Source organism: Oryctolagus cuniculus, chromosome 1 (assembly GCF_051225735.1).
Source record: "Oryctolagus cuniculus isolate XC-2025 breed Fujian yellow rabbit chromosome 1, ASM5122573v1, whole genome shotgun sequence".
In the NCBI taxonomy this organism is placed as follows: Eukaryota; Metazoa; Chordata; class Mammalia; order Lagomorpha; family Leporidae; genus Oryctolagus; species Oryctolagus cuniculus.
In genome coordinates, this window is record NC_142867.1 from 53,509,541 (window position 1) to 53,529,697 (window position 20,157).

General features: G+C 50.5%; 1 protein-coding gene and 1 pseudogene across 9 annotated transcripts in view; both read right to left on the reverse strand.

Annotated features, from left to right (window-relative positions):
• The window catches only part of TEAD1 (TEA domain transcription factor 1), a 284,516-nt gene that overhangs the window by 232,215 nt on the left and 32,144 nt on the right, over nucleotides 1-20,157 (reverse strand). The gene's annotated exons all lie outside the window — the stretch shown is intronic.
• Nucleotides 1,911-2,648, reverse strand: LOC138849513 (adiponectin receptor protein 1 pseudogene; annotated as a pseudogene).

The following is a 20,157-nucleotide window of genomic DNA, read 5'->3' on the forward strand; positions in this document are numbered from 1 at the left end:
TCTACCCCCAAAAAAAGCAAGGAGACATTGAAGTCACAGAACCACAATTCTATAGAGCCGATATCTATGCCTCTGCTCCACAGGAGCTAGGGTGCAGGAAAGCAAAAGGCTAAGGAGGAGGAGGGCAGCGACAGCAGTGTCTTCCCTCTGAGGAGGGAAAGTTTACCAAGCACTTTCACCTTCATTCTTTCTGCCATGGCCCCAGATGGTCTGGGGTGGGGACCGGGGACATCTGATTATCTCTACTCCAGGTTGTAAGAGGTGAGAAACCTGTTGAAGGTCCCACAACCACCACCAGGATATTCCCTATAATTGTGCTCATGCCTCTGTACGAGATGGAGACAGCAGGAAGAGAGGATCGGGTTAGGAGCCCATTCTGAGTTCTGACAACCTCACAACAGGAGGTCAGGGGCAAGAAGAGCCACTCCCTCCACGTCCACCACCAGCAGACATTCACATAGCACTTATGAAGCTCACACCGGGATTCATGCATTTTTTTTTAAATTTATTTATTTATATAAAAGAGCTACACAGAGAGAGAAGGAGAGGCGCAGAGAGAGAGACAGGTCTTCCATCCGCTGGTTCACTCCCCAATTGGCCACAATGGCCGGAGCTGCACTGATCCAAAGCCAGGAGCCAGGAGCTTCTTCCAGGTCTCCCACGTGGGTGCCCAAGGATTTAGGGCCATCATCTACTGCTTCCCTAGGCCATAGCAGAGGACTTGATCGGAAATGGAGCAGCCAGGACTCGAACCAAAGGCCATATGGGATGGCAGCACTGCAGGCTGGGGCTTTACCCGTTATGCCACAGCGCTGGGCACTTGGTATACATTAACTCACTGAACTTTTTTTTTCTTCTGTACGTTCTTTTATCATCATACTCTTTGCATCAATACATAGCATGATAGCAGGTTTCTTTTGAAAGCTTAATTTAAATATTAAATCTTTCCCCATTTTAAACTTACATTACTATGCAAAGAATAAAAAAGTAAAACTCAAGTTATCTGAAGCCTGGACACACCTCCATGATTAGCCGTGCTCGGTACAAGTCGGTGGCTTTATGCTTCCTACTGTGTAAGCAGATCTGGGCCCTAGAAAGATAGGGCCAGGTTATACTTGTTTGTGAAACATGTGCTACAAACATGATGGCTTGTCATAAGCCAGGTTACAAAGTAAGGACAGGGTAAGGGAGGGAAGTTTTCTTCCAGGAAAAAAAAAATTTCTGAACAGTCCCACTCTATAATTTTTTTGCCAAAATGGTTAGAGGAGGCAGTAAAACCTCAACATGAGCTTCAAGGTACTGTCTCTGTGAGGTGCCAGCAGCTGCCATGCGGAGGAGGGGGATGGCAAGGTGGGCCCCTCGCCACCCTCCTCGCCTGGCAGAAAGGACACACAAGTGTGCTGCCCAGTGGGGTGACAGTGGGCTGCAGCTCGGCTGATACTGAATTTCAAAGACGTTTCTTCTAGAAACGGACAACTAAGACTCTTCCTCTCACTTCAGCAAAGAAGTTTTTTTTTTTTTTTTTTTTTTTTTGGACAGGCAGAGTGGATAGTGAGAGAGAGAAAGGTCTTCCTTTGCCGTTGGTTCACCCTCCAATGGCCGCCACGGCTGGCGCGCTGAGGCCGGCGCACGGCGCTGATCCGAAGGCAAGAGCCAGGTGCTTCTCCTGGTCTCCCATGGGGTGCAGTGCCCAAGCACTTGGGCCATCCTCCACAGCAATCCCTGGCCACAGCAGAGAGCTGGCCTGGAAGAGGGGCAACCGGGACAGAATCCGGCGCCCCGACCGGGACTAGAACCCGGTGTGCCGGCGCCGCAAGGCGGAGGATTAGCCTGTTGAGCTGCGGCGCCGGCTAGAAATTATTTTTAAAAGCACCTGGGAAGCTCCTCCTCCACCCCTCAGGTGGGAAGGCTCAGAGAAGGGAGTCGTCAGTACAGCCACCTTCGATGCCATATCAGAATTTCTGAAGGCTGGAGACCTGTAGAAGTGAACAAAAGCTGTTGCCACCACCAGGTCGTGGAAAATCTCATGAGACTGGAACCAAATGCCAAATTTTCTAGGAAAGAAGCACTCAAAGAATTTGCACAGCATAAAGGCTGGCTCCGGTGATGTTCATCACAGCCATGAGGAAGAAACAGCCCATCTGGCCCACTGTGGTGGGCCTGACAAAGCCCTCTGTGACAGTAAAGTGCGTGGTGGGCACAACACCACTCAAGCCAAGTCCCAGGAACACACCTGCTCTTGTCTGGCAGTGCTGAGGGGTGGCAAAACGGTCCCACTGTGCCACAATGATGGCGGAAATGCCCAGGAAACAGTCTATAGGGAGGCAGATGAGCCGTGGCTGTGGGGAGCAGGAACAGTGATGGAGCCCGAGGATGAAGCTCCCCATAAAAAGCCAGCAACCCCTGAATAGTCCAGTTCGGGAAAAGTCCAAGGGACTTTCTCTGAATGACAAAAGATGGTCTGGAAGAGCCCAGAGAAACTGAGGCAGAGCACTGCACCCAAGAAGAACATCCCAAAAATCACCTTCTCCTGGAGAGAGGCCATGAAGTTTGAGGCCATGAAGGCCATTTGGTTTGAGCACGGTCAAGCTTGCAGGAAGGCTGGGGGCTCTCAGCCCCAGGAGGCAGAGATCTCCCTGTGATGGCTGACGGGCTGGGTGGGTAGGCTCTGCTGGGGCCGTGGTCCACAGCGCTACATCTGGTGGCACTGGAGGCCGCCTGCAGTGGGGCAGCTCCGGATCCTCAGTGCCCTCCCCATGCTGGAAGGGGCACACCGACTGCTCACTGCACTCTTACAATGGCCCTATGAGGTAGGACCTCCTAGTAATGTTCCCGTTGTCCAATTCAGTCAACAGAGAGCTTAAGTAATTTGCTTTGGGCAGGGTCAGTGGGTCAGGGCCCAGGCAATGGGCCACTGTTCGTTTGACCACCCAGCTCTACTGTCTCGCCTGTGGCCCCAGCCTCAGTGGATTCCAACCTGCCCAGGCCCAGGGTGAGAGGTGGGTGCACCCTCAGAGCACCCTGTTAATAACCAGGCCAAGCTTCCTGGCCTGCCAGCTTCAGTGATCGGCAGGTCACCCGTTCCCTCCTGCCTCCATCCTTCCATTATTGGGTTACCACAGGACGATCGTGTATTAAGGCAAACACTACTTGGACATAACCTAATAACCACCCGTCTCCCAGCATTCGGCAAGAATGAACGCTACAGGGCACACATGCAAACCTGATTCTCGGCGCAGGAGTGATTTCTGTGGAGGGGTAATTCCATTGTCCACCTCAGCCAGCACATCTTCCATCCACGCAGCACGAAGCCCCCATCCGTCAGCACACGCAGGAATGAGAGGCCTGCCTCCTAACCCCTATTTCAGGTGCAGCTGGACCCCATCTGGTGACAGGAAGTCTGCCCTAATCTGATCTTTCCATTTGGAAACACAATAGCAAGCACACACTCAGCTGCTAGCAAAGGCACCTCACACCAGAGCCATGAGATCGCCCTACATTCACTTCTGCGGGCTACTTACTTATTAGCCCAAAATTGTCCCGGATGCTGTAGGCTGTGATCACTAGAAATGACCTCTCTATGGCCAGCCTTGATATCAACAGTCCCTTCTCTAGAGAGCTACAAATCCACACCAGAACCTTTTCTGTACAACTAACTGTGGCACACAGGCTGGCAGCAGAAAGGCAAAATTCACTGCTGAAGATCCTGGTCCAATGGGTCACCTTGGTAGCAGCAGAAGCTGTGACCTGAAGGCAAGAAGCCACCGAGCCTGTGAAGCAGGGAACTGAGAGCCAGGTTTCTGATCCGTAACGCTGTCTGCCGATGACTGAGAAGAGGGTTGGCAAACCACGGCTCCCAGGCCAAATCTGCTCCACCATCTGTTTTTGTACAGCCCTCAAAGGAAGAATAATTTCAACAATTTTAGATCTTGGGAAAATAATCAAAAGAATAATCAACTGCACAGATTCCGTGCTTCAGTGTACAGAATCACTGTCTTAAGGAGCACTGTAACGTCCACTGGATTGCAGGTGTCCATGGCTATTTTCACGCTATCACTGCGGAGCTGTGGAGCAGTGGCCTTGCAAAGTCAAAACCATTTGCTATCTTACCATCACCACAACAAGTCTGCCAAACTGTGACTTAGAAGCAAGTGCCAGAGCAATGCTAGAAGTCAGAACTCAGCAAAGCCTAGAGGAACACACGACTGGTTAGGTCCCAGTCAAGGATTCAGCAGCAACTAATCCCTGCAACCGGACAGGGCCCCAGTGGGAGAGGAAGAGACCGCCACAGGAAATGCGTAGACCAAGGGCTAAGGGAAATCCAGTGTATTTCTAACCACACGCTCCACCTCAAAGACACGTGCCTTCTCTGAGATGGTGAGGCCAGACTGCAGCACTGTGATCCTGCTCGTCCTGTGCCTCCAAAGCAGGGCCAGGGAGCGCCGGCTGGAGTTCTCCCCAGGATCCAGAGGGCCCCTCCTTCCAGCCTTCAGCCGGAAGCTGGCGGGCAAAGCGTCCGCCAAGGACAGGAAGCGCATCCTCAGTTACCCAGCTCTGAACTCCAGCGTGGGGCCAAGCTGGGTACGTGAACTAGGAAGTGAGCACAGGACTCCTTTCCCAAGTTTTAAGTTTACAAAATCTGGTTTAAGAGTATCCTCATCTGCCTGTCCCCCTCTTCCTCAGCTAACCTGAGAACACCTAGAGCTGAAATTGCCAGATTTAGCCAATACAAATATTAAGATGCCCACTTAAATGAGAAGGTCAGGTAAAAAGCAATTAATTTTTAAGTGTAGATTTACTTCAACTATCGCTTCTCTGAAATTCAAGCCTTTGGACATTTACTAAAGAAGTAATGATTCTCTGATACTCACACTTACCTGCACATCCTGTATTTTATCTGGCAACCCGACCTTGAACCCAGATCTTTCAAGAGCTGCCTCCTTGACCCCAGCCCCTTCTGTACAACCTCTACGCGGCAGATCCCCAGCAGCCCAGCCTGCATCACATGCAGCTTCCAGGTCCCCTGTGTTGAGAGCCTGCCTGCTAAGCTTCTAGAAACAAGCTTCCCCAGGAACATAACACAGCCAACCCTTGACCGAAAAAAGCAGCCTCTGCCTGTCCTTGCCCAGGCATCATGGGCCCAAGACACACACCCTCTCCTTCTCCCCAGTCCCCACTCCCTCCTGTGCTCCTCTAAGATCTGAGTCCCTTACACTGGAAAGGAACTCCTCTCTAGCAGACCTGTTCTGCTGATTACACTGGATCTCAAGGGCTTCCAGACCTGAGCCTGCAGATGATGAAACTTAAAGGAATAAGGAGTTCAGGGGGAAAAGAGGTGCTGAAATCATGCTAGTAGGTGGTCCTACACAGGGGGCAGGTGCAGTGACCGGGAGCCACTCCACGGTAAGCTCCCTGTGGACGGGGTTTTCTGTCTGTTCACAGCCACATTCCTGGTACCCAGGACAGTGCCCAGCACACAATGACTGACGCTCACCAGCTAACTGACTGCTGTGGGGCTGACTGCACCTCATTCCCCAACTTCATGTGAAAGCCCTAAGCCCCAGTGCCTCTGCATGTGACCTTATTTGAACACAGGATCTTTAAAGAGGAAATTAAGCTCTCAAGAGGTCATGAGGTGAGTCCTACTCCAATCTGGCAGGTGTCATTCGAAGAGGGCTTTAGGACCTACAGAGGCAATAAGGGCACAGCGCACATGGGAAAGGCTGTGTGGGAACACAGCAAGAAGGCGACGCCTGGATCTGGGACTTCCAGCCCGCACACTGTCTGTGAAGCCCCCCAGTGTGTGGCATTTTGTCATGGCAGCCCTGGGAAACCACTACAGGGATAAAAAGGAGAAAGGATGAACCAACGGGGTCAGAGCTGTGGTGTAGTAAACTAAGTTTCTGCCTGCCGTGCTGGCATCCTATATGGGTACCAATTTGTGTCCTGGCTGCTCCTCTTACAATCCAGCTCCCTGCTGACGTGCCTGGGAAAGCAGTGGAAAATGGCCCAAGTGCTTGGGCCCCTGCACCTGCACCCACGTGGGAGATCTGGAAGAAGGTTTCGCTCCTGGCTTTGGATCAGCTCTGCTCTGGCCATTGTAGCCATTTGAAGAGTGAACCAACAGAGGGAAGACCTTTCTCTCTGTCTCTCCTTTTCTCTATCTGTAACTCTACCTCTCAAATTTTTAAAAAATCTTAAAAAAATAAAATATAAAACAAACCAAAGAGGTCCAAATCCACGCCTGCTTGCTCTCCAGCTGTATCTTGGATGCCTGTGCCAGTACACGATGGGCTATCATTAAAAATGCCCAAAGAAGAGCCTGCAGTCTCTGCCCAGAGCACCACAGGGAGGCTAGAGTGCATAGGGACAGGGTACAGTTCCCATTGCCCACTCTGCACACCTCCCCACTCTCAGTCCCCGGGCCTCTATGGGCCTGGCTGCTGGGGAGGCTGCTACCTCTTGATTAGGGAGCAGCCTTCAGGTGCCACGGCTGGCCAGCACCTAGCGCTGGCCTGCCAGCTTCCCAGGTGCTTGGCTGTAGCATACATCCCTGCCTACCGAAATCCTCCACCCTATCTTTCCTAAAGACAGAGTCCTGCTCCTGTCTGTGTTCCCCTTTCCAGCAGGATCCCTGACCCTGACTGGGTACAGTAATCCCTTCCCGGGCTCTTTGTTTCATCCGAGAATGAGCATTTCATCCAGGCCATCATGCCCAGTGAGAAGTCTGGGGGCTGTCCAGTAACTGGACAGGTTTTCTCTCTTTTTTTTTTTTTTTTTTTTTAGATTTATTTATTTGTTTTTGACAGGCAGAGTTAGTGAGAGAGAGACAGAGAGAAAGGTCTTCCTTCCGTTGGTTTACCCCCCCAAATGGCCACTACGGCCGGCGCTGTGCCTATCCAAAGCCAGGAGCCAGGTGCTTCCTCCTGGTCTCCCATGCGGGTGCAGGGCCCAAGCACTTGGGCCATTCTCCACTGCACTCCCGGGCCACAGCAGAGCGCTGGACTGGAAGAGGAGCAACCAGGACAGAATCCGGCGCCCCAACCTGGACTAGAACCTGGGGTGCCGGCGCAGCAGGCTGAGGATTAACCTAGTGAGTCGTGGTGCTGGCATCATTTATTTATTGAAAGTCAGAGTTACATGGACAGAGGAGGAGAGGAGGAGAGGCAGAGAGGCAGAGAGGCAGAGAGAGAGAGAGAGAGAGAGAGAGAGAGAGAGAGGTCCTCCATCAGCTGGTTCACTCCCCAAGTGGCTACAATGGGTGGAGCTACACCGATCTGAAGCCAGGAGCCTCCTCTGGTCTTCCCATGCGGGTGCAGGGGCCCAAGGACTTGGACCATCTTCCACTGCTATCCCAGGTCATAGCAGAGACCTGGATCAGAAGTGGAGCAGCCAGGACTTGAACCGGCGCCCATATGGGATGCCGGCACTGCAGGCGGCAGCTTTACCCACTATGCCACAGCGTGAGCCCCTGGACGGGTTTTCTTACTGAGAGGAGATGCTTGGAATAACTACGTGTGGACACTAGTGTGAGGATGTGATGCTGGGAGCCGCTGTAACCATTCTCACCATGAGAGGAAGGTGCTCACATGCAAAGGAGAGTAAGATTAAAAATGCAAAGAGACAAATGCTTATGGGTCACTAAGCTGCAGCATTACCGGCCCTCTGGGCTTTTTTTTTTTTTTTTTTTTAAGGATCACTTCTTGATTTAAAAGAGAAAGAGATAAAGAGGATGAGATGCAGAGACATCTTCACTCCCCAAATGCCTGCCAACAGCCAGGTCTGAGCAAAGCCAAAGCCAGGAGCCAAAAACTCTATCCTGGCTTCCTACCTGGGTGGCAGAGACCCAAGTACTTGGGCCATCACTCTCTGCTTTCCCAGGCACATTAGCAGGGGGATGGATTGGACTCGAACCTGTGTTCCAATATGGGACACTTGTGCCACAAGTAGTGGCTTAATCCACTGCACCACAAAATCGGACTCCATACCTCTGGACTTTTTTTACTCTATGAGACATCAGATTTCTTTATTTGTACGGTCATTTCAAAGTGGGTTGCTCCAGAGGTTCTGATAAGAAAAGGCAGTGTCAGGCAAGTTGACATCTGCAAAATGGACAGTGTGGCAGGAAGACACCTTGACTCTGCATTTTCACATCCTGAGTACGAAGAACAGTGATTTGCTCCAGCTAGGAATTCAAAGCATTGGATGAACGCACAGAAGGACGGATGGACAGAAGAAAGGTTTTTAATGGGGCCAATGGGGATTCCATAAGAACTGCTTTAGGAAGACAAAGAGTGAGCTGGAGACCACGATGCAGACAGACCCTGAGGAGCGGCCATGGCAGCTAAGCCTTGAGTGACTGAATTCCAGCTTTATGTCTAGATCTTACAGGTAAGGAGGAGATGGAGAGGAGGAGAGAGAAGAGTCTGGCACACTCAACCCTGGGGAGTAACAGATGAGATCTGGAAGTGTCATGCAGCCCAACCAGGAGCAAGGGATCAGGGATTAGGGACAATGACTTGGTAAGAAGAGCAGAACCTGGGAGGGTGGGGGAGGAATCCCGGCTGGCTCCATTGTTATGGTTGATTTGTAACACTGTTGTCCTTTCTATTTTACCTTTGCTACTTTGCTACCTTTGCTTCTTGATCAGCATCCTTGTGTGGATTCTCAATGAAGTCCTCAGAGAAGAAAGGACCCATCCGCTAACCTTTAGGGAGCCAGCAGGAGAAGACATGGGAAACCCATCTTCCAGACACAAAAAAGGCAGGACTTGGTGCAGCCCTCGGGCCTCTGCAGTGCCAGCCAAGCACCCCTGAGGAAGGGCCTCTCCCCTCCTGGACCCCGAGGAGGTGAGCTGAGAATGCCCACATCTGGCCTCGGAGGCCACTGAGACCCATTGCGTCTTGAGGCACTGCTGACAAACCTGGATTCAAACATGAACTACTTCACTGTTATCTCAATCTCTTCCTGTTCAACTCAGGATTTCTCGTGTGTATCATCGCAAGTCCCACACACTCTACTTACTTCTCTTACCCTCCCTGCCACAGCCCAACCACCTCTTCCAGGGCCACTCCAGTGATCAGCCTGACTCTAGCCTCTCTCCCTTTCAAGCCTGCCTCAAAGTCACAGCCAACTTCTGTTGTTTTAAAGCATCTCTCTCCCTTATTTATTTGGTAAACAGACAGATAGAGAATCAGACTCAGGAGAATGTGTTCCCATCCACTGGTTCACTCCCCAAACGCCCGCAACAAGCCTGGGCCAGGGACTCAATCCAGGTCTCCCTCGTGGGTGACAAAACCCAACCACCTGAGCACCCTCACAGCCCGGTACTGAGCTGAGGCACTCGACAGGATGCAGCCACCTTATTTTTTTAAGATTTATTTGTTCAGTTATTTATTACTTGAAAATCAGTTACATAGAGGGTGGGAAAGAGAGAGAGAGAGAGAGAGAGAGAGAGAGAGAGAGAGAGTTTCCATCCAGTGGTTCACTCCCCCAGATGGCCACAACAGCTAGGGTTGGGTCAGGATGAAGCCAGGAGCCAGGAGCTTCACCCAGGTTTCTCATGTGGGTGCAGGGGCCCAAGCACTTGGGCCATCTTCTGCTTCTTCTCCCAGGCCACTACCTGGAAGCTGGATCAGAAGTGGAGCAACTGGGACTCGAACCGGCGCCCATACGGGATGGTGGCATCAAAGGTGGTGGCTTTACCTGCTATGCCACAGCTACGCCACGATGACCACCACAGATGCAGGCATCTTATTCACTGGGCCAAACCGCCCAGCCCAGAGGGGACTTTTTAGACCACTGATTGAATCACTCTATTACCACTTTGGAGTGCGGCAGGCAGCCAGTGGCCATGAGATACAATCCACACTCCTAAACACTGCATTCAGAGCAGAGCCCTGGAAACATCAGCTCCCACTGGCCACCTGCAATGGCCTTGGCCTCAGCTGTGCCCTCGCTGTCTTCCACACCCTTCCTGGAGCCCAGCATCTGCGCTGGCTTCTACCTGCTGTTCTTCCTCCTCCTTAACGCACATGTGGACAATAAGCCCCTCACCTGTCACCATCCGCACTCTTCCTCATCACACTCATGGTGGGTCTGTGGGATGTGTCTCTGCCTTGGGTGCTGCGTCGAGTGCCCTGAGAACAGCGCCTTACCTGCCTGGTACACTGCTGCCACCATGCCCAGAGCAGTACTGCAAAGTGAGTGGCTCTCACAGCTCCCTTCTTGCCCTACACACTGCGCTGTGCCGCCTCCCCTCCACAAGCACCCATTCCAATCGGCATACTCAGCCTAAGTGCACTCCCCCCGTCACTGGGAGCCCTCTGGGGCACAAAGCCACATCTCACTCATCCCTGCCTGCCAATCACCTGGCACACAATACACACTCAGTGACATCTGCCGCGTCATCTTCACGGACACACACACAATTCCAATTTTATAAACACACTCTTTCTTTTTTTTTTTTTTTAAGATCTATTTTTATTTATTTGAAAGCCAGAGTTACAGAGAGAGGTTGAGACAGAGAGAAAGGTCTTCCATCCACTGGTTCACTCCCTAGATGGCCACAATGGCCATAGCTGTGCAGATCCAAAGCCAGGAGCTAGGAGCTTCCTCCAGGTCTCCACGTGGGTGCAGGGGCCCAAGGACTTGGGCCATCTTCCACTGCTTTCCCAGGCCATAGCTGGATCAGAAGTGGAGCAGCCGGGACTCGAACTGGTACCCATATGAGATGCCGGCGCTTCAGGCCAGGGCGTTAACCCACTGTGCCACAGCACCAGCCCCTAAACATACTCTTAACATTTGGTTATTTCTTTGCTCATTGCTGCTTAGGAAGAGTGTGTAGGGGGAAGATGTGCTGCTGTACTGAAATTTTTAAGAATATATCAGATGTATCAGAAAAGTTCCCGTAAGCTTGAGAACTAGAACACCTTTCAAAGGGGCCCTGGCTGACTGGCTTCCTACAATTTGAATCTCTGAGCTGGGCATTTGGCATAGCAGTGAAATGGTTGCCTAGGTCAGAGGCCCACTTCACATGTTGGAGTACCTGGTTCAAGTCCTGGCTCTGCTTCCTATTCTACTTTTCTGCTAATGCAACCTGGGAGACAGCAAGTTATAGATCAGATACTTGGATCCCTGTCACCCATGTGGGACATTCTGATTGAGTTCTGGGCTTCTGGAATTGACCTGGCCTAACCCTGCTATTGAAGGCAGTTGGGGAGTGAACCAGCAGACAGGAGAGCTCATGCCCACTGGTTCCTCTCTCTCTCTCTCTAAAATAAGTAAGAGACAGGCATTGTGCCACAGTGGGTTAAATCAACATTTGGGATGTCCACACCCTATATGAGAGTGTATGGTTTGAATCCTGGATGTTTAGCTTCTAATCAGACTTCCTATTATTGTGTACCCTGGGAGGTAGCAGCAGGTGATGGCCCAAGAGCTTGTGCACCTGCCATCCAAGTGGGAGACTTGGATGGACTTCTGGACTCCTGGCTTCAGCTTGGCCCAGCCCCAGCTATTATGGGCATCTGGAGAATGAAGCAGGGGATAGGAGTTCCCTCATTCTGTCTCCCTCTGTCTTCCAAATAAATAAAACTAAATAAAAACAAATTAACTATCAAATTGATCTGATTTCAGATTTATAAATGGTTCAAACCGTACAGTGACATAAATAGTAGCAAATGAGTCTTTTTTGTAATTTTTAATAAAGATTTATTTATTTGAAAGTCAGAGTTACACAGAGAGAGGAGAGGCAGAAAGAGAGAGGTCTTCCATCCGATGGTTCACTCCCCAGATGGCTGCAACGGCCGGAGCTATGCTGATCCGAAGCCAGGAGCCAGGAGTTTCTTCTGGGTGTTCCATGTGGGTGCAGGGGCCCAAGGACTTGGGCCATCTTCCACTGTTTTCTCAGGCCATAGCAGAAAGCTGGATCGGAAGAGGAGCAGCCGGGACTAGAACCAGGGCCCATATGGGATGCCGGCACTGCAGGCCAGGGCTTCAACCTGCTGTGCCACAGCGCCAGCCTCTAGTAGCAAATGAGTCTTCCCAGAATCCTAAGTCCTGAACAGACGACCACAGATAGCATTTGACGGAGATTCTACTCCCTAAAAACTAATACATGGAAAGCATGATCTATGCAACATGGTATATATACACACACACACTGAAAAGAGGACCACACCACCCACATGGACCTGTAACCTTCTCACGATTTCCCCTCCTGTATTCTGTAACAATAATACAAGTCAACCTCATTTCTTCCAACACCTCTGTAATATTTACTGCAACTTTCTTAACTATTCCTTTATTAATAAAGTCTCAGTTGTTTACTACACAAAACAGCACAATGTGGAACATCTTTGTATGTACTTGTACAATTCTGTCCTTAGAATGAACTGTCAGGTCACAGGGAATGTGCTTTTGACAATTAAATCCCTACTGACAAAATGCCCCCCAGAGAAATCATACAACTTGGGCTGCTGCCAGTAGCACATGACCCTCTGCGGCAGCCTTGCCCAGTGAGGACTGGTTTGATCAATGGCGTGGATGCTCTCAGTGGAATGACACCTCCGACCCACAGACTTGTCCTCAGCACTAATCATCCTCACCTCACCACGTCTGTGTTTTCACGAGCAACAGGCACTGTTAGGTTCTGGCCCAAGAGCTTCGCGGGGCTCTGCACTAGGGGCATGCTCAGTCACACACTCGCAAGGGAAGTCCTCAGCAGCGGGCTCTGGCCACGGTCACAGGTGGGACCCCTCTCAGCATATGGGGAGAAGCTCTGCTTACAGACCCAATGCTTCTGCAAGCAGAGCAGCCTGTGCGGTGGGCAGCTGCACAGCTGAGATTTATATCCCCACTCATCATTCTTGGCCTCTAAGGGAATTTGGGAATGGCTAGGGCAGAGCTAGAGCCAAGAGCACAGACTTTAAAACCAGAAAAGAGAAAGTTCCTTAAAATAAAGCCACTGCCACCCATCAGTGTGGCATGAGACCTCCCATTGCCGGCATCCTTACAGAGGAATTGATCTGCATTGATGGACTTTTGGTACAGATATTAATCAACACTTCAAGTATCACACCATTTCATGTTTTAATATTTCTAAGATTCCTCCCATCTCCTTAACGATAAACACGATGTTTCTTAAAGATCCCGGTCACACTATGAGTACTCAGTGTCCTGCTGCACTTGCTAAATGACAATACGGACTTCCTCATACAGCAGAGGCAATTAGGGCTGAAGAACCAAATCTGGGCGACTGGCCTAGTGGTTAAGCCACCACGGGTTAAGATGCCCACATGGAGGCCGGCACTATGGCACAACTGGTTAAGCCTCTGCTGCAACACCAGCATGGCATATGGGAACCGGTTTCTGTCCCAGTTGCTCCACTTCTGAACCAGCTCCCTGCTAATGGCCTGGGAAAGGCAGCAAAAGATAGCCCAAGTGCTTGGGCCTCTGCTACCCATGTAGGAGACCCAGAAGCGGCTTCTGGCTTCTGGCTTTGGCCTGGGCCTGGCCCTGGCCCTGGCCCCGGCCCAGCCCCAGCCATTTTGACCACCTGGGGAGTGAACCAGCGGATGGACTATCTTTGTCTCTCTCTGATTCTGCCTTTCAAATGAATAAATAAATCTTTAAAAAAAAAAAAAAAGATATCTGCATTCATTGCTTATTGGAGTGCCTGGGTTACAGTCCCATCTCTGATTCAGATTCCAGCTTCCCACGGATACACACCCTGGGAGACAGGAAGTGACAGGTCTAGTACCTGGGTCCTTGCCTGGACTGAGTTCCTGGACCCCAGCTTCAGCCTGGCCCAGACAAGGCCACTGCAGGTATCTGGAGAGTGAACAGAAAGGAGCACGCTTCCTGTGTCTGTCTGTCTCCCCTCTCCCTCTGTCTCTCAAACAAGGTTTTTTAAACCCTATTTAATATGCTTTTGAAATGTGCCGGCTGTAGTCTTATCTTTCCTGCTTTACCAGCTATCACCCTCTCTCTTTCCAGATGACTGCCCTCTACTTCCCAGGACTGATGTGTGAGAAGCAGAAACCAAGCAGGTTAGAATTTCCAGTGTATGAGCAAACAGGTAGAGACTGGAGTGAAGATGACCTGCGGATGAAGTTAAAAGTTCTGTGGGGCCAGCGCTGTGGCACAATGGGTTGAAGCCCTGGCCTGAAGCGCTGGCATTCCATATGGGAGCCAGTTTGAGACCCAGCTGCTCCACTTCTGATCCAGCTATCTGCTATGGCCTGGGAAAGCAGCAGAAGATGGCCCAAGTCCTCGGGCCCCTGTACTCACGTGGGAGACCCACAAGAGGCTCCTGGCTCCTGGCTTTGGATTGGTGCAGCTCTGGCCAATTGGGAAGTGAACCATCGGATGGAAGACCTCTCTCTCTCTCTACCTCTCCTCTCTGTGTAACTCTGACTTTCAAATAAATAAATAAATCTTTTTAAAAAATGTTCTGGTGCACAGACTCTTTGGAAACTCATTCAAGGCCCATTCTCAAATCTGAATGTGTGTCTTAAAATGGCCTGAGATAGCTCTATCACGTCCTTGGGCAGAGGTTGAGTTGGAAGGAGGCAGTCGGCCAACAAAGCCAAAGGCTTGAGGAGGAGTGGAAGGGTGACCCCAGGTTTTTCAAAACCCAGGTCCAGGGTTTTCAACAGAACACATCGAGTGCGTTTCTCCATAGAAAATGAGACCAACACCCAGAGCCGCCCAAGTACGGCACCACAAGGACACAGGTCGCTTGCTGGCGTTCGTGCCGTGAGTGCTGCTTCTTTCCCTTACTTAACTTTCTGGGAAATCTTCAAGTGGCCTTCCAATTGGAGGGAGCTGACGAATCAGAACTTTCCTGGTAGCATAACAACTGAGCTAAGGAGTGCAACACACCAGGATGAAAGGGTGCTACAGCCCAGGTCAAGAGATGACCACAGGCCAGGCTCGCGCCCATTCCCGCCTTGGTTCTCCCGTAAGTGTAAAACGGGAATGGCACCTGCTCCTCTGCAGAAGAGGACAGCTGTGGAGAGGGCCAGGGAGTGCTACCACCACCACCGGCTGGGCCTCCCACTCGAGCTCAGGGTGCCCACAAACCACCGTAGCACACGTGTGTCAGGTATCACACCTGGTCAGCCACCCGGAGGACACTGAGAGTCCCAGAAGGAGCCAGGCGAGGAAGTGTCTCAATGATGAGTTCCCAACTCAGCCGCAGTGGGCTGCAGCCCAGCGCTCCAGCAACAGGGAGCAACAACTTGTCAACAGTTTCAACAGCAGGATTCCCTACATATCACCCCAATATACAAAACAGGTAAGGTATCTGAGTCAGGTAGGTCATTATATTTATTATTACAAACACCACTATGAGACTGTTTTGATGAACACAGTTTAAACCACCAAGTTTCTGACACATTTATTTTGCCTATAAAACAATACACACAAAATCCTGATTTACAAATAGTTGCAAATGGCATCTAACCTTTCACTTGCAGCCTCAGAAATCCACTCAATTAAACCAACCTGAAAAACTTACCAAGGTAAATCAGTAGGAAATTTGTTTTAAAGTTGAGTAACGTTACTTATTAGGAAATGTCCGATTCAGAGGGAACTTAACAGTGGTTTCCTCACCCAGTTTAAGCTTTATTTCTGGAGGAAAATCCTGTTAAAATGTAACATAAAATAATTCAATGTTCAATGAGGTCAGCTCTGAACATCCCCAGATACTTGGTGCCGGGTTCTGACAGATGTTTATGCAAAATTTCAAAAGGGTCAAATTTATTTTGTTTTGCACATTAAGTTCAAACTAAGTTTCAATTTCATCACTGAGACTCTATCGGCCTTGTAAGTACGGTAGCAACACAGCCTGTATTGCCTAATGGAACTCACTTGATTTATTCCCAAAAATTCCACAAGACACATAAGCAAAAACAACCATGTTATATTTGAGAGACTTAGAACAATGGATTTTGTGAGTCAATGTCAAAGAAAAAAAAAGTGATTTATCAGCTCATTTGAAATACCTGCCCTTCAATTTTCTCTTGAGTGGTCAACAGACTAGCACGTAAAAATTCAACCCCTAAGAATTATTAAAAACATCACTACAAATAACTCTCAAAGTAAGAAGACAACATCCTAGTCTGATGCACACCTTGAGTACAACAGGTGCAGCTCCTTCCAACCAACATTTGTGTCACAACAACACTGTTGTGTCCAACCAACATTTGGACACACAAACTCACCTTCTGGAAATAGCTGGCACACACACCGTCATCTATGCAATACTTCCTGCCATTGTTCTCACGGCAGAAGGTAAAATGCTGTTCACTTCTGTTTGTGTCAAATATTTCAAAGAATGGGTCTTACACATTACTGCCTAGTGGACGCACACCAAAGCAGGCACACGCTGACGTGCACAAGGTATGGAGGCAGAGGTCAGCCCAGGAGTGGCCCCGCCCTAGACTCGCCCTCCCCAGGTAGAGCACCCTGGGCTCCTGCTACACAGCCTCACACTGTGAAAACCTGGCCTCTCTGAACAGCAGATTCTAAAGTGAGAACTCTCATGCTTCAAATGCATTTTCTAGGTTAGACTGAAACTTGGTGACAGGATCCTATGGTTCTGAGGAACAAGGTGTGATCCAGGCACATGGGAGAAAGCTCAAAAGACTTACTGGTTTCCCCAAAACAGAAAAGACTAGAAAAGAACTCTGGATTCCCAGAGAATGTCTGTCAGGCTGGTTACTGCCTCATCCCCTCAAGCACAGCAACAAGTTCAGTGTCAAAAGCACGTGGAAGCGAAGCCCATTCCAACCTTCACCCCTTCTCAGAGGCTAGGGGCCTCACTCATCTGGGCACTCCACAGCCAGCCATGGGATCTGTGCTTGGCACAGCAAAGGGCTGGGCATACCCACAACACAGGTTTTCACTAGCATAAACTGAATGGCATTTTATTTCTGAGAGCTCAGCAACACTCTTAGAAGTAACTTAAAAATACTAAAAATGAATGAGTAATACCAAAATCAGCATTTGTCTCCATTAATACAGCAGCACAGCACTTGATAAGTGTTAGCTATTATCACATCTAAATTCTTTGACTTGTGCAAGCATGCTCGGAACTTCTGTGTATCAGGCAGGACACAAAGATCAGATCCGGTTCCTGCTCTCAAGGGGTTCAGAGGACGAGAACAGGGTAAATCCAGGACAGAGAGGGCAGGGTGGTTCACAACAACAGCAGGCTGGCTCTGTCATGCTCTGGGGCTGGGAAGGCTCCTGGGAAATGAGTCCGGGGCTCTCTGCAGAGAGAAGCATGGCTGGGACATGCTCACAGTGACAACCCAGTAGGTACAGGCTGAAGCAAAGGCACAGAGGCAGAAGAGACTGCTAAGTGTGGCTGACGGACAGGAACACTTTGGGGCAAGGCTGCCAGGACCAAGCCTTTCTCACGTGAAGAGTTAGCATAACTAAGATCACCTGGCCTTGGGCATTTGGCCTGTACCTGACCTCTCAGAGGGGAAAGAGCGGCTCCACCAGCAAATCCCCCAAACCAAACTGGGCACCACCACGCACTCTCCTGAGCTTGGCAAGAAGCTGGTGTGACGCACGGGCCATCTTCCTCTATTCCAGGTACATGGAGCAGAGCTCCCCCAAACCAACCAATCACAATACTGACTCAGCCATAAAAGAAGATAAATGCAATATACGTCTCTGACTTGGCAAGCGTGGAGTTCCTCTAACATAATTTTTTCCATGTTCTAAAACCCATGCTGTTTCATAAAAGCACATCCAGGGCTACTCCGCTTCCAGGGGATCTGGGCTTTAAGCCAATTTGCTTAGAAGATAGTTATGGGGCTGGTGCTGTGGCGTATCAGGTAAAGGTACCGCCTGCAGTGCCGGCATCCCATATGGGTACCAGTTCAAGTCCTGGCTGCTCCACTTCCAAACCAGCTCTCTGCTATAGCCTGGGAAAGCAGTTGAAGGTGGCCCCTGCACCTGTGTGCGAGACCCGGAAGAAACTCCTGGCTCCTGGCTCCTGACTTTGGATTGATTGGTGCAGCTCCAGCCATTGCGGCCAACTGGGGAGAGAACTAGCAGATGGAAGACCACTCTCTCTGCCTCTCCTCTCTCTGTGTAACTCGGACTTTCAAATAAATAAATCTTTAAAAAAAAGAAGAAGAAGATAGTTGTGCAAATTTGCATTGCCCCACGAGTCTGGGTTCTAAAAGAAGGAGTGGGGAAGGGGGGCCTCCAGCTATAGCAGGGAAGAATTTTAACAAAAAACAGAAGCCAGAGCCCATGCAATAGAGCGTTGCTCTTGCAGGTTAATTCACCTGAGCCGAGTACCACTCACCGAGCCCTCCAAGGGATCCAATCACTGAATTCCAGTGGCTTTGCATTCACTCAGCCCACAGATCTGCTGTGAATGTCCAACACTTGCATGGAGAACACACAGGACGTGCAAGCCACAGCCTGTGCCCTGCAAGAGCTTACACTTTAGGAGAAAGAAGAGCAAGCACAAGCAATGGAAAAACACAGTGGATGACGAGGGCCCAGAGGAAATGGAAATCCCCTCTATGAGAATGGGGACTGGGGGAGACGCCCTGAGGGGGACAGCTGCAGAAAACGTGGGGAGATGGCCAGCGCCAAGGCTCACTTGGCTAATCTTCCGTCTGCAGCGCCAGCACCCCAGGTTCTAGTCCCGGTCGGGGCGCCAGATTCTGTCCCGGTTGCTCCTCTTCCAGTCCAGCTCTCTGCTGTGGCCCGGGAGGGCAGTGGAGGATGGCCCAAGTGGAAGACCAGGAGGAAGTGCCTGGCTCCTGGCTTCGGACTGGCGCAGCGCACCGGCCGCAAGCGTCAGCCGTAGCGGCCACCTGGGGGATGAACCAACGGAAAAAGGAAGACCTTTCTCTCTGTCTCTCTTTCTCTCACTGTCTAACTCTGCCTGTCAAAAACAAACAAACAAACAAAAACATGGGGAGGCACTAACTGACCAGCAAGGGGGAGAAGCAGAGCCATCTTCTTTTCAGACTTGCTATGTATCACTCAAATCTCACAACAGACCACAGCATTCATGCCAGGGTCCTCACGTGGCAAGCAGGAAAACCTGGCTCAGCCAGGCTACGTTCCATGTCCAAAGCTACAGGTGTCATTGGGCCACTCAGGAGAGCCAAAGGCCCCCTCTCTGCAGAGTGACGCTTTCCTGGCAGAGGGAATGGCACAAGCAGCGCGGCATATTCAGGAAGTGACAAGAATCCAATCTGTGCGATGAAGACCACACAGGGCACCGGGCTAGAAACATCTTCCAAGACACACTCACCATGGTGGCCTCAGACACAGGCCCAGAATGCACTCCTTGGATAGGTGGTGAGGCAGGTAGCGGGGAGTCCCAAGATACAGCGTGGTGGCTAGGAGCACTGACTCGGAGCCAGCCAGCAGGGTCTGAATTTCACAATTCCAGCCACTAACAGCCACTGAAGCCACTGAGTCTCCACTACCTCATCTACATAATGAGGGAGACAATAACACCTATGTGAATTTTAAATGAATCCCGAGCCATGAGAACAGCGCCAGCCTACAGAACATATGTCTGCAGTACCAGACAACAATGCTGAGGGCACAGCGATGTAACTAACTGGAGCGGAGATTATTCAAGCAGCTGCTAGAGTAATCCAGACAGGAGAAGAATGGCAGCAGCTTCACGGGGACCAGGAAAGAGGAAGTAACTAATATGCGACTTGGGAGAACAGGAGGGGAGGGGTGCTACACAGAGCCTTGCAAGCCAGAGAACAGCACTGTTGCTGAAGAGCACACTCGGCCACAAAGCACAAGAGAAGATCCTTTGCTGGACTTGACTTCGTACACATCCAGGTGCATTACGCCAAACCTCACTCTCCCCACCTCTAACTCGGAGCTAACACAGGGTGGACATTTGGTGCAGCAGCTAAGCTGCTATTTAGGACACCCATATCTCATATCAGAGTCCCTGGATTCAAGGCCCAGCTCTGCTTCCAACTCAGTTTCCTGCTAATGTGTACCGTGGGAGGCAGCAAGTGATGGCTTAAATACCTGAGTCTGTGCCACCCATGTAGGAGTACCAGATTGAGATCCAGACTCCTGGCTTTGGCTGTTGCAGGCATCTGGGGAGTGAGCCACTGGACGAAAGTGCTCTTCCCC